Source organism: Tamandua tetradactyla, chromosome 4 (assembly GCF_023851605.1).
Source record: "Tamandua tetradactyla isolate mTamTet1 chromosome 4, mTamTet1.pri, whole genome shotgun sequence".
Lineage (NCBI taxonomy): Eukaryota > Metazoa > Chordata > Mammalia > Pilosa > Myrmecophagidae > Tamandua > Tamandua tetradactyla.
The window spans coordinates 1-14,311 of NC_135330.1; positions in this window are offsets into that span (position 1 = coordinate 1).

A 14,311-nucleotide genomic window follows, 5' to 3' on the forward strand; every position below is an offset into this window, starting at 1 on the left:
ATCCCAAGCTGGGATTTGAACCCCGTCAGTCTAGCCTCCCAAGTCTAAGTTCATAACCTTTCTGTCTCTCAAGCCTGTTTCCTACCTGTAAAAAGGACGTAGCAAACTAAATGAAGAGCTCTAATAGTAATTATTATTACTCATAATTTATCCCAACTTCTCCAACCTTCATCTCTGCCTCTGGTCCAGTCTTTGACCTCACCCTTTCTCACCTTTTCCACATAGTATATGAGAAAATATTGGGACCATGTGCCAATTTAGAGTCCTCTCCACATAAGGTACAGCTGCTCTTCTTTCAGGATCCAGCTGAATGACTATATTTTCTATTCTCTCTCTCCCAACTATCCAAACTTATATACCCATCTTCAAGTTCATAGCACTCATTTCAACATTGCATTACATACTCCCAGTTATTCACCTCTTTACTAGATTTGTCTTATCTCCCCAACATCTTAAATTCACTATTACCACTGTTCTCCCACATCTGCCTCAAAGAACTGCTGGAGAACCTCGACATATATACCAGGCATTAATACGAGGTAGGTGGGGGAAAAAAGTACATGAAAAAATAATAGTAGTAGCTCTGGAATATGGGGAAAAAATCCTTACATAAATTATGGACAGCAGATACAGAATTATGTTAATAATATTTCATCAATGATAAAAATTTAACTACTGTTGAAAAACAGTAGAAGTACAAAAAAGTGTTATCATCAATTATAATAAACTTTCTATACCAAAAAAAATGAGGTAGGTGACAGTTGGGTGGGAATTTGCATTTTGCCAAAGCAGCAGCCAGTGGAAAGTACTTTAACAAAAGAATCTCTGGCTTCTGAAGCATCTGTCCAGATTATCAGAGAGTTGTCAACTCTAAATCAAAACTTAACATACTGGAGCTTCCGGGTCAAGATGGTGGCTTAACAACGTGCGCGTTTTAGTTCGTCCTCCAGAACAACTGCTAAATAACCAGAAACAGTACAGAACAGCTCCTGGGGCCACGTCAGTGACCAGACACACAGCGTACCCCAGTCTGGACCAGCTGGACCGGCTGCGAGCACCCCCCAAAACTGTGGAGTCCCCAAAACTGCGGCGGCCAGCGCCCCTCCCCCACAGGCCACTTCCCAGAGGGGAAAGGAAAGGACTTTACCAGCACAGGGACTGGGTACAATCAAACGCCAATTGTGGAACTAATTAACAAATTCTGACTACTAAAAATAGGCCCCCAGTTTAGGTGAACCCGATCAAAGCGGAGGTTGCTCATTTTTGCCTGGCACAAGGGGGCAGGACTGACGGAAAAAGGGGGGGAAAAAAGAAGGAAACAGGTTTTTGTGGCTGTGTATCTACAAAGGCTTGACTGCCTCTGGATACAGCGGCAGGACTTTTCAGGCTGCAACTGCCCCAGGCATAGGCAGAAGTGAGCTCTTTTGGGGGCTTATCTGGAGCCTGTGCCTTCCCCAGGAGAGGGGTGAAGCCCCCCCAGGTGGAATCCCTCCATCAAGGAATTCAGACACCAGTGCTTGGTAATTTGAAGCCATTAAAACCAGCCTACAACCTCTCCTCCATCTCCAACAAACCCCCAGTCAAAGTTAAAGGTACCGAATCATCTTATGTTGGTGGGACCTGCAATCAGACAAGCGCCACATACTGGACAGCATAAGAAAACAAGTCCAGAGACTTCACAGGAAAGTCTTTCAACCTGCTGGGTCTCATGCTCAGGAAAAACCGACGCAGGTGACACTTTCCTCTGATAGGAGGCCAGTTTGGTCTGGGAAAATCTGGCTGGGGTCTATAATATCTAAGCAGACCCTCCTAAGTGTGTGTGGGGGACAGGTACCACACAAGCAGGGCAAGAAACAAGAAAACAAGAACTGAAAAATTCTCCTCTGTTAAACAAAACTTAAGCTAAAGGTTCAGATAAAGCTGAACAGAATGTCAAAGAACAGATAGACAACAAATTCATCCAGCAAGAAAACCCTAGATAAAAGAAGTGAAAGCAATCTCCAGAATAAACTAATTAAGGTAATTAAATGCCTAGACGCCAGCAAAAAATAATAAATCACACTAAGGAAATTGAAGATATGGCCCAGTCAAAGGAACAAACCAACAATTCAAATGACATACAGGAGCTGAAACAACTAATTCAGAATATACGAACTGACATGGAAAACCTCATCAAAAACCAAATCAATGAATTGAGGGAGGATATAAAAAAGGCAAGGAAGGAACAAAAAGAAGAAACTGAAAGTCTGAAACAACAAATCACAGAACTTATGGGAATGAAGGACACAGTAGAAGAGATGAAAAAAAACAATGGAAACCCACAATGGTAGATTTCGAGAGGCAGAACATAGGATTAATGAACCGGAGAACAGAACATCTGAAATCCAACAAGAAACAGAAACTTTAGGAAAAAAAATGGAAAAATATGAGCAGGGACTCAGGGAATTGAAAGACAACATGAAGTGCATGAATATACATGTTGTGGGTGTCCCAGAAGGAGAGGAGAATGGAAAGGGAGGAGAAAGACTAATGGAGGAAATTATCACTGAAAATTTCCCAACCCTTATGAAAGACTTAAGATTGCAGATCCAAGAGGTGCAGCGTACCCCAAAGAGAACAGATCCAAATAGAAATACTCCAAGACATTTAATAATCAGAATGTCCAAGGTCAAAGAGAAAGAGAGGATCTTGAAAGCAGCAAGAGAAAAGCAATCCATCACATACAAGGGAAGCCCAATAAGACTATGCGCAGATCTCTCAGCAGAAACCATGGAGGCGAGAAGACAGTGGGATAATATATTTAAATTATTAAAGAGAAAAACTGCCAACCAAGAATTCTATATCCAGCAAAATTGTCCTTCAAAAATGAGGGAGAAATGAAAACATTTTCAGATAAAAAATCACTGAGAGAATTTGTGACCAAGAGACCAGCTCTGCAAGAAATACTAAAGGGAACACTAGAGACAGATACGAAGACAGAAGAGAGAGGTGTGGAGAAGAGTGTAGAAAGGAAGACTATGAGTAAAGGTAAAAGGAAGGAAAATTAGATATGACATATAAAATCCAGAAGGCAAAATAGTAGAAGAAAGTACTACCCATACAGTAATAACACTGAATGTTAATGGATTAAACTCTCCAATCAAAAGACATAGTCTGGCAGAATGGTTTAAAAAACAGGACCCATGTAAATGCTGTCTCTACTCAAAGGTCACGAGGCCAAGGACACAAATGGACATTTACATGTTTATAGCAGCATTATTAACAATTACCAAGTGATGGAAACAGCCAAAATGTCCATCAACAGACAGTTGACTAAACAGTGACATTTACATAAGATGGAATATTATGCAGCTGTAAGACAGAATAAAGTTATGAAGTATGTAACAACATAAATGGACCTTAAGGACATTATGCTGAGTGTGATTAGCCAGAAACAAAAGGACAAATACTGTATGGTCTCACTGACATGAACTGACGTTAGTGAATAAACTTAGAATATTTCCTTGGTAACAGAGACCATCAGGAGATAGAAACAGGGTGAGAGATTGGGTGATTGGAGCTGAAGGGATACAGATTGTGCAACAGGACTGAATATAAAATCTCAGATATGGACAGCACAATATTACTTAACAGTAAATAAATTTAGTTTGAAATGCTAGTGGTAAATGAAAGCGAGCGGTAAGGGGTATGGTATGTATAATCTTTTTTTTCTCTGTTATTGTTTTATTTCTTTTTCTGTTGTCTTTTCATTTCTTTTTCTAAATTGATGCAATGTTCTAAGAAATGATGAATATGCAACTATGTGATGATATTAAGAATTACCGATTGTATATGTAGAATGGAAAAAAAATGAAAACGAAAAAAAAAAAAAAAAAAAAAAACTTAACATATTCTTACCTGGGGTCCTGCTTTGTATTTAGAACTTGACTAAGTTGCCAATCCCCAATTGCTAAACGAGAAAACGTTTTGGGAGTTCCTGCCGCACACAGATGAACGGCACCATCTCTATTCAATTAGAGATGTATTTAAAAATTAAAATACTCAGTACTATGAGAGTATAGAAGGAGGGTTTATAAAATAGAACACAGTCTCAGGCAATGTCTCTGTACCTCTGTGTAGTTCCCTGCCTATCTCTTCAATCACAGGAATAGCAAGGGAAACCTATGAAGCTTATTCAAGTAAAATATGTTTCAATTACTTGTGCTTCCGGCATTTGATTAAGTACACTTACTAATAAAACCTTTGCTGCTTATGTTTTAAGCACACCTGAGAAATGTGACTATGAAATTAGAATCCACCTAACTCCTCACATCTTCTTAGAAAGCAGTGTCTTTCCAAAACACACGAGGAGAAAAAGACTTCTATGACACCTTTTTATCTTCGTTACCATTGCTTTAATGCATTTTTTTTTGGCTTTTCAAAAGGGGAATTTAATCAGTTACTAGTTAACAGTTCTAAGGCTGAGGAAATGTCCCAATTAAAACAAGTCTATAGAAATGTCTAATCAAAGGCATCCAGGGAAAGATACCTTGGTTCAAGAAGGCCGATGAAGTTCAGGGTTTCTCTCTCAAGTGAGAAGGCACATGGCAAACACAGTCAGGGCTTCTCTCTCAGCTGGACAGGCAGATGGCGAATACAGTGTCATCTGCTAGCTTGGTCTCTTTGGCTTCCTGTTTCATGAAGCTCCCCGGGAGGCGTTTTCCTTCTTCATCTCCAAAGGTCGCTGGCTGGTGGACTCTCTGCTTCATGGTGCTGCAGCATTCTCTGCTCTCTCTGAGTCTCCGCTTTAATGCATTTTAAAAATTTTTATCTACATTAACTGGGAACAAAGAAACAAAAATAGACATTTCTTTGTTTTTCATAAATAACTACTCTCCATATCTGATAAAAATCTCAAACCATTATTTTACCTTTCCACAAATATAATACATACAAAATTTGTCCAATGCAATAAGGTCAGCAAATTATGTATCTTGAGACTAACATAACCACATACAACTGCTGTTCTACAGACTTCCAGGAACAAAACTTCTTTCCAAGCTGTTCTGGGTTTCCATTTGTTAGTATTACAGATTCAGATTTCTAATCACCTGCCAGTAATAATTTACAGATTCAAGTTGATTGTCTACAAATAAATTGTCACTGCTCTGACTCATGAGTTCTGGATTTGACATGACAGCGACTATACTGTATGGGACAGGCACTATGCATGTTATACAAAATCACAGAAAGTCTTGAATGCCCTGGACTCCAGCTACTGACTCGGTATGTGCCTCATTTGGCTCAGTAATAAATTCGCCTGCACCAAACCTGTATCAAAAAGTCACTAAATCTCTTATATATAATATATATTATGTATATATTCACCCAAAAACATACATATTATACATTCAATTTATAACAACATAAAATAATGTCTTAAAATGATGTACCACATATATTATCCTGGCTGAAATAAATCCTTTACTTGTCATCAAGCTGCTAGCTTTTGAGATTTTTGAATCAGGTTGCTTATTGACTTACATCCTGCCTACCCCTCTGAGCCTTCTTTAATTTCTTGGTAGCTTTTGCTTTCAGAACCACCCTTCCAAGCTCAGGCCCATTTCTTTCCCGGCATCACTTGAATTGGACTTTGGAGATAAGAAAGGGCAAGCAGAGGGAGGACCAGGCCACTCGTAACTGCTGTACCTCACCCCTGCCTGGGTTTGTGATATGCTCTGGCCTGCCTGCCGCACTCTGTGTTAGAAAGCAGTTATTCAAAGCGTTGTCCCTCCTACCCCCCTTGGTGTTTCTGTAGAACACAAAAGTGAAAGAAGCCTCTTTAGCAGGGGTAGCAGTTCATTAAAATATATAACTACATTTCCTAGCTCTGGGGTTTCCACTCTGTACTTAAGAGTGCAGGTCACGGATGCTGTTATTAAGGTCTGATGTGTGATCCATGAGGTTTTCTCCTGGCAGCCGGTGTCAGGATTAGTGTAGCCCTGGCCCAGGAGGAAACAGCCTAATGAATACCAACTTTGAAACAGTGCTGTCGGCACATTATTTCAGCTTCTACATGGGCACAATTACGTACAACACACATACAGGCCCTGGTCACTAGAACCAGTCACATGAAAACATGACAAAGGGTTTGCAAGGATAAACCAAGAAAAATTATTTCCAGCCAATTTAGACAGCTTTGAAATGTGAGCAATAGTATAAATTAAAAAGACTCCCTAAAATCTGGTCAACTGATTTCACTGGGAAGTCACCTTAGTTCCTCTAAACAATTTTCTGTCTAAACCTCTCCCTAATCTTTTAAGTGACTCACTACTGCTTAGAATTGAACTTAGAAAAAGAGAGCCCTTAAACTGTGCACGTGGGACCAAACTAGACCCCAGGTCCTCTCCAACTCTGCAAAGCTGGCTGTTAAGAATTTCTAGCTATCCCCTCAACCTTTCATTTTATAATTGCTTTCATGGGTATAGACTGTTTCCATAAATCAAAATGCAAATCTGGTGGAAAACGAGAGTGATGGAAAGAGGGGGCGAACATACCTACATCAGGCTTCTCTCTCCTGGGTAGGGAGTAGGCTAGTTAATGTTAACAAGACTTTAGGGAAGCAGGTGGGCTCCTGTTGCACAGTCTGTATCCCTTCAGCTCCAATTACCCATTATCTTACCCTGTTTCTAACTCCTGCTGGTCTCTGTTACCAATGATATAGTCCAAGCTGATCTCGAATGTCGGTTCACATCAGTGGGACCATACAGTATTTGTCCTTTAGTTTTTGGCTAGACTCACTCAGCATAATGTTCTCTAGGTCCATCTATGTTATTACATGCTTCATAAGTTTAGTCTGTCTTAAAGCTGCATAATATTCCATCGTAGGTATACGCCACAGTTTGTTTAGCCACTCGTCTGTTGATGGGCATTTTGGCTATTTCCATCTCTTTGAAGTTGTAGATAATGCTGCTATAAACACTGGTGTGCAAATGTCCGTCTGTGTCTTTGCCCTTAAGTCCTTGAGTAGATACCTAGCAGTGGTATTGCTGGGTCGTAATCCATTCTGCCATTCTATGTCTTTTGATTGGGAAATTCAGTCCATTAAGTTTTAGTATTATTACTGTTTGGATAATATTTTCCTCTACCATTTTGGCTTTTGTATTATATATATCATATCTGATTTTCCTTCTTTCTACACTTTACTCCATACCTCTCTCTTCTGTCTTTTCGTATCTGACTCTAGTGCTCCCTTTAGTATTTCTTGCAGAGCTGGTCTCTTGTCACAAATTCTCTCAGTGACTTTTTGTCTATAAATGTTTTAATTTCTCCTTCATTTTTGAAGGACAATTTGCTGGATATAGGAGTCTTGGTTGGCAGTTTTTCTCTTTTAGTGATTTAAATATATCATCCCACTGTCTTCTAGCTTCCATGGTTTCTGCTGAGAAATCTACACATAGTCTTATTGGGTTTCCCTTGTATGTGGTGGTTTGTTTTTCTCTTGCTGCTTTCAAGATCCTCTCTTTCTCTTTGACCTCTGACATTCTAACTAGTAAATGTCTTGGAGAACGCCTATTTGGGTCTATTCTCTTTGGGGTGCGCTGCACTTCTTGGATCTGATATTTAGGTCTTTCATAAGAGTTGGGAAGTTTTCAGTGATAATTTCTTCCATTAGTTTTTCTCCTCCTTTTCCCTTCTCTTCTCCTTCTGGGACACCCACAACACGTATATTTGTGCGCTTCATATTGTCATTCAGTTCCCTGATTCCCTGCTCAAGTTTTTCCATTCTTTTTCCTATAGTTTCTGTTTCTTTTTGGAATTCAGTTGTTCCATCCTCCAGTTCACTAATTGTAGCTTCTGTCTCTTTAGATCTACCATTGTAGGTATCCATTGTTTTTTCCATTTCTTCTTTGTCCTTCACTCCCACAAGTTCTGCGATTTGTTTTTCAGATTTTCTATTTCTTCTTTTTGTTCAGCCCATATCTTCTTCATGTCCTCCCAATTTATTGATTTGGTTTTTGAAGAGTTTTTCCATTTCTGTTCGTATATTCAGCATTAGTTGTCTCAGCTCCTGTATCTCATTTGAACTATTGGTTTGTTCCTTTGATTGGGCCATATCTTCAATTTTCGAGCGTCATCCATTATTTTCTGCTGGTGTCTGGGCATTTGATCAGATCTCCCTGGGTGTGGGACCCAGCTGGTTGAAAGGTTTTTCTGTGGAATCTCTGGCTCTGTTTTTTTCCTGCCCAGTAGGTGGCGCTCGTGGCGGTTGTTTGTCTGCGGGGCAGTCGGCCCGGAAAACCGCGCGTGGAGGCGGGGGTCGCTGGCCGTGGCTTGTGGGGAGTGCTGGTCCAAATTGCCCAGCTGGCCCGAGACGCCAAGCGTGACGGAGGGCCCCGCTATCCAATGTTCCCAGTCAGACCGGGAGCCACGTGCGTGGAGGGGACCCCAGACGCCAGCCACCCCAGCCGGGAAAACGTGCACCCCTCGGGTATCTCACAGCAGTGGATTCTCCTACCCTTCAGCCGTTCCAGAATGGGGTACGCTGTCTTTTTTGGTCTCTGTCGTGACTCCGGGAGCTGTTTCGTATTGTTTCTGTTTCTTTAGTTGCTTTTCTGGAGGAGGATCTAAGTTAGTCTCTTTTAAAGGATAAGGAAAGGGGAAAGGAGAGCAGGGATGATAACAGAAACTGAAAAAAAAGGAAGCACAGGTACCTCTCAAAGTTGGAACAAGTACCGGCTCTCAAACATGAAGGAAACAAGACCCAAAAAACATTACCTGTATTGCCTCACTTTGGCTTAGCAATTATTGTTTCACTGGTCTAATTTTTAAAGTAAATTTTTATTTCAGGTTTGACACATGTGGAAATAAAAAAATTTAACAAAGAAATCATTTTCATCCATTTCATCTCAGATGTTCCTCTTTTAGAGGAACTGCACATGATCCCTGGATTCTTCCGCACACAACGAAACAAAACAAAAAACAAATGAAGGAGGTGCAACTCAAATTAGGCACAAAGACTGAAGGCAGCAGAGCAATCCGTACACTGTCTGGGAAGACATAGTAAATGAGGGAAGGAGTCAAGGTGATTAGACAAGGTCTTCATTTAAAAACAGGAGATGAATTGCCCCACAGACAGGGGAACTACTGCAGGTGCTGGGAAGAAGTTTCTGAATAAAGAGAATAAGACACACACAAAGTTTTATAGCTATGTGTACCAGGTTTTGTTAAATCCACTGAAATTTTAATTCAAAGAATAAGTGTATAACAGCACTACATTTTTATAACTGAATAGCCTGAAAGTCCTTAAAAGTATATTAGTCTTCTCCCAGCAGCGGAAATGTTAATTCCCAATGGGAACTATGCATTAATCTACTTAGTATCCATGAAGTAAAAACTGAACTGGGCTTAAATTTCACTCTTCTAACTTTGTTAGAAATGAAGTACAAATGCTTAGACTCCAGTTTTTTCCTATGGAGGCTTTCTCAAATTCTAATTGCTTTGACCATTTTTGCTTCCTAAATTCACCTTCCACTCAATCCTGGTCATGAATTTACATTGGCATTTTGCTGGCCGATGCACTGTCATTCCCTTCCCCAGAAATGTCTTCATGCTCTTCATGAATAAATGGTTAAACAGTTTAGGAGAGTAAACAATTTGCTAAAAGCAAAGAAACCTCTGTGTGTGTGTGTTTCTGAGTTCATCAATATATGGGCCTTCTCAGGAACACAGGAAATATATATATTGAAGTGTGGGAGGGGAGTGGGAGCTAGTTTATGCACGTGGGTCAGGGCTCACTTTTTTTTCAGGAAATGCAGGGAGTCATGTCTTGCTGCTTTTGAAATTCTGTGACTACAAACTAGTCCAAAGTACAGGGACATTTATTTTCCCTTATTACTGCCAATGTTTGTTTAAAGGTAGCCAGTTTCCTCCCTTCCCCAACTCCCCAGTTCAAGCAGCTCATTCAAGGATTAGGGTAAGGGTAAGGGTTAGGGTTAGGGTTAGGGTTAGGGTTAGGGTTAGGGGTTAGGGTTAGGGTTAGGGTTAGGGTTAGGGTTCGGGTTAGGGGTTAGGGTTGGGGTTGGTGTTTGGGTTTGGGTAGGTTTAGGGTTGGGTTTGTGTGTAGGGTTGTTGTAAAGGTTAGGGTTGGGATTAAGTTGGTGTTGGTGTTTGAGATAGGGCTAGGGTTAGGGTGGGGGTTAGAGTTGGGGTAGGGTTAGAATTAGGGTTAGGATTAGGGTTAGGGTGAGGGTTTGGGTTGAAGTTAAGCTTGGGATTCGATTTGGAACTGAGTTTGGAGGTTGGGATTTGTGCTGGTATTGGTTCTTTCAGGTTTCTGTTTGTGTTTTTGGTTGTGGTTGTGGTTGTGTTAGTGCTACATTTAGGTTAAGTTTAAAGTGAGGGTTCTCTGTAATATCGAAATTTTAGTAAAAAATCTTATATCAATTAATGGAACCAGTACAATTCTAAGTTTTCAAGCAGGTTTAGGTAATGATTAGCATATCTGTACTTGAGTGCTCTGAAGAAGTGCTGTTATTTACCGACCAATTGCTTGAAAGTGATGGTGCAGGTAAGTCAGTGAGCTCTCAAAGGACGTTTGCAAACTGTTTCTCATATTTTACTATTAAACATTACACTGCAAAACTGTTTTCCATTAAAATACCTGGAAATGTGTTTAGATATTATTATTCCTCGGTTTTTGAAACAGATTATGTTAGTGTTAGTGTTAGGCTCACGGTTGGGTTTAGGGTTCATGTAGGGATAGACTTAATGTTAGGTTGTGTGTTAGAGTTAGGCTTAGGGTCGGGTTAGGATTTGGATTCTGCTTAGGGTGTGATTAAGATTGGTGTGAAGATTTGGTTTGGTTTGGGTTTGTTGTTAGTTTTGAGGTGGTTGTTTTAGGGGTAGTGTTAGGTTTTGGTTAGGTTTAGGTTAAGGATAGTGTTCTCTGTAGAAAGTACTTTCAGTCCAGTAAGTGCATGGAAGTGAATGGATCCTTTAAGTCTCTTAGCCTTCAAACCATTATTAGGTAAGGTATTTGCATCGCAATAGTTGAGTTTGCAGTGAAAATGCTAGTTTTCACGTGAGACATAAATCCAAATGAATGTAGCCATTATGTCACTCAGTTCTCAAACACATGCACAGACTTTTCTCAGCCAGAATAAAGTGAGATTCCTTTGGCAATGCTATTTTATGATAAAAATGTGTATGGACATCGTGGACCAAGTACGTTACTCGTTTGTGAAACAAATTATGTTAAGGCGAGGCTCGGTGTTAGGTTTAGGGTTAGGGTGAGTGTTGGGGTTAGGGTTGGTTTGGGGGTTAGGGTTAGGTTTAGGGTTGGGTTTGTGTGTAGGGTTGGTGTACAGGTAAGCTTTGGCTTAGGGTTGGTCTTGGCATTGGGGTTAGGGCTCGGTTTAGAGTAGGGTTGGGGTGGGGCTAGGCTTAGGGTTATGGTTATGGTTAGGTTATGGTTATGGTTAGGGTGAGGGTTTGGGTTGAAGTTAGGCTTCGGGTTGATTTTGGGACTGGGTTTAATCATTCTGATTCGTGCTTGCATTTGTTCTTTGGTGTTTCAATTTGAGTTTCTGTTTGCGGTTGCGTTAGTGTTATGTTTAAGTTAAGTTTAAATGACCATTCCCTGAAATGTCATAATTTTAGCAAATAATCTTATGCCAGTTAATGGAACCAGTACAATTCTAAGTTTTCAACACATATTTAGGTAATGGGTTGCATAACTGTAGTGTGCTCTGCAGAAGTGCTGTTTTTCACTGACAAACTGCTTGAAAGTGAATGGTGCATTTATGTCAATGAGCTCTCAAAACACATTTACAAACTGTTCTCATATTTTACTATGAAACATTACATTGCAATGCAGTTTTCCACTAAAAATGCATGGAAACGTGTGGAGATATTATTATTACTCGGTTTTTGAAACAGATTATGTTAGTGTTAGTGTTAGGCTCAGGGTTAGATTTAGGGTTCATGTAGGGATAAGCTTAGTGTTAAGTTGTGGGTTAGAGGTGGTCTTAGGCTAGGGTTTGGGTTTTGCTTAGGGTGAGATTAGGATTGGTGTGAATCTTTGGGGTGGTGTGGGTTTGTTGTTTGTTTTGAGGTTGTTGTCAGCTTAGTGTTAGTGTTAGTTTTAGGTTTCAGATAGGTTTAGGTTAAGGATAGTGTTCTCTGAAGAAAGTACTTTCAGTCCAAAAACTGCATGTAAGCGAAAGGATCCCTTAAGTCTCCTAGCCTTCAAACCTGTAATAGGTAAGGGATTTGCATAGGAAATGCAGTTTTCTGTGAAAATGCTAGTTTTCATGCAAGACACATATCAAAATAAATGGAACCAGTATGTCACTCAGTTCTCAAAACACATGCACAGATTTTGTTCAATTAGAATTAGGTGAGATTTGTTTGACAATGCTGTTTTATGCTAAAAATATGTGTGGACGTGTGTGGAGTAAGAACATTACTCAGTTTCTGAAACAAATTATGTTAAGGTGAGGCTCAGTGTAAGGGTTAGTGTTAGGGTGAAGGTTAGGTTTACGGTTAGCGTTATGGTTGTGCTTAGGGTAAGGTGTATGGTTGGTTCGGCTGTAGGGTGGTGTAAAGGTTAATGTTGGGTATAGGTTGGTTTGAAGTTGGGATTTGGGTGAGGGTTATGGGTTGGTTTAGAGCTGGTTTTGGTGTTAGGTTAGGGTTCGGGTGAGAGTTATGTTTGGGCTTAGAGTTGGACATAGAATTAGGGTTAGGGTTAGGTTTAGTTTGGAAATGTGTGCAGATATTAATATTGCTCCGTTTTTGAGAAAGATTATGTCTCAGGGTTAGGTTCAGGGTGAAGGTTCGGCAAGCATTAGCGGTTGGTTATGGGTTAGAGTTCGGCTTAGGCTAGGATTAGGATTTGGATTCTGCTTAGGGTATGATTAACATTGGTGAGAAGCTTGGCATAGGTTTGTGTCAGTCATCAGTTTTGAAGTCGTTGTACATTTACAGGGAGTGCTAAAGTAAGGTATAGGTTAGATTAAGGATAGTGTTTTCTGAAGAAAGTACCTTCAGTCCAAAAGGGCATGGAAGCGAATGGACCCAATAAGCCTCTTAGCTTTGAAAACAGCATTAGGTAAGAGAATTACATAGCAGTTGTTGAGTTTTCTGTGAAAATACTAGTTTTCACGCAAGACGTGCATCCAAATGAATGGAGGCAGACTGTCACTCAGTTCTACAAACGTGTTCACAGACTTTTTCAGCAAGAATAAAGTGAGATATGTTGGACAACACCATTTTAACCTAAAAATAAGTATGGTCGTGTGTGGACCAGGTCCATTTCTCAGTTTCTGAAACCAGTGATGTGAAGGCTAGCGTCAGTGTCAGGGTTAGGGTTAGGATTAGGGTTAGAGTAAGGGTTGAGGTTAGGGTTTCAGTTTGGGCTGCATTTGGGTGCAGGGTCGGTATAAACCTGACCGTTGTGCTTATGGTTGGCTTTAGGTTTGGGGTTGTGGTTTGGGTGAGGGTTCCTGGAAGGGTTGGGTTTAAGTTTAGGGTTACGGTTAGGGTTAGTGTTAGGCTTAGGGTTGGTGTTAGGGATAAGTTAAGGGCTGCAAGTTTGGTGCAGGGTTGGTCAAAAGTCGAGGGTTGTGTTTAGGGTTGGCAATGGGGTTGGGGTCAGGTTTGGGGAGAGGGTTTGTGGTAGGGTTGGGGCTAGGGTTAGGGTTAGGGTTAGGGTTGGGGTTGGGATTAGGGTTAAGTTTCGAGCTGTGTTTTCGTGCAGGTTTGGAGTAAATTTGAGGGTTGGGTTTAGGGTTGGTGTGGGGTTTGCGGTTAGGGTAAGGGTCAGGGTTAGGGTTAGGGTTGGTGTTAGGGTTAAATTTATGCGTGTGGTTGGGTTTAGGGTTGCTTCAAATTTGAGGGTTGGGTTTAGGATTAGGGTTGGCATTTGAGTTAGGTTTTGCGTTCGGGATGGAGGTAGGGTTCGGTGTAGGGTTAGGGTTAGGTTTAGGATTAGATTTAGTGTGAGGGTTTGAGTTGAAGTCGGGCATCAGGTCAATTTTCAGACCGGGTTTGGAGGTTGGGATTAGTGCTGGTATGGGTTCTCGGTGTTTCGGTTTCTGTTTGTGTTTGTGGTGGCATAAGTGTCACATTTAAATTAAGTGAAAGCGAGGGTGCTCTGAATTATTGCAGTTTTGGTAAAAAAATCTCATGCCAGTGAATGGAACCAGGATGATTCTAAGTTTTCCAAACGTGTTTAGGTAATGGTTTCCATTGCTGTAGGTGAGTACTTCCCAGAAATGCCGTTTTTCTCCCACAAAACTGCTCGAAAGAGAATGACGCTGGTAAGTCA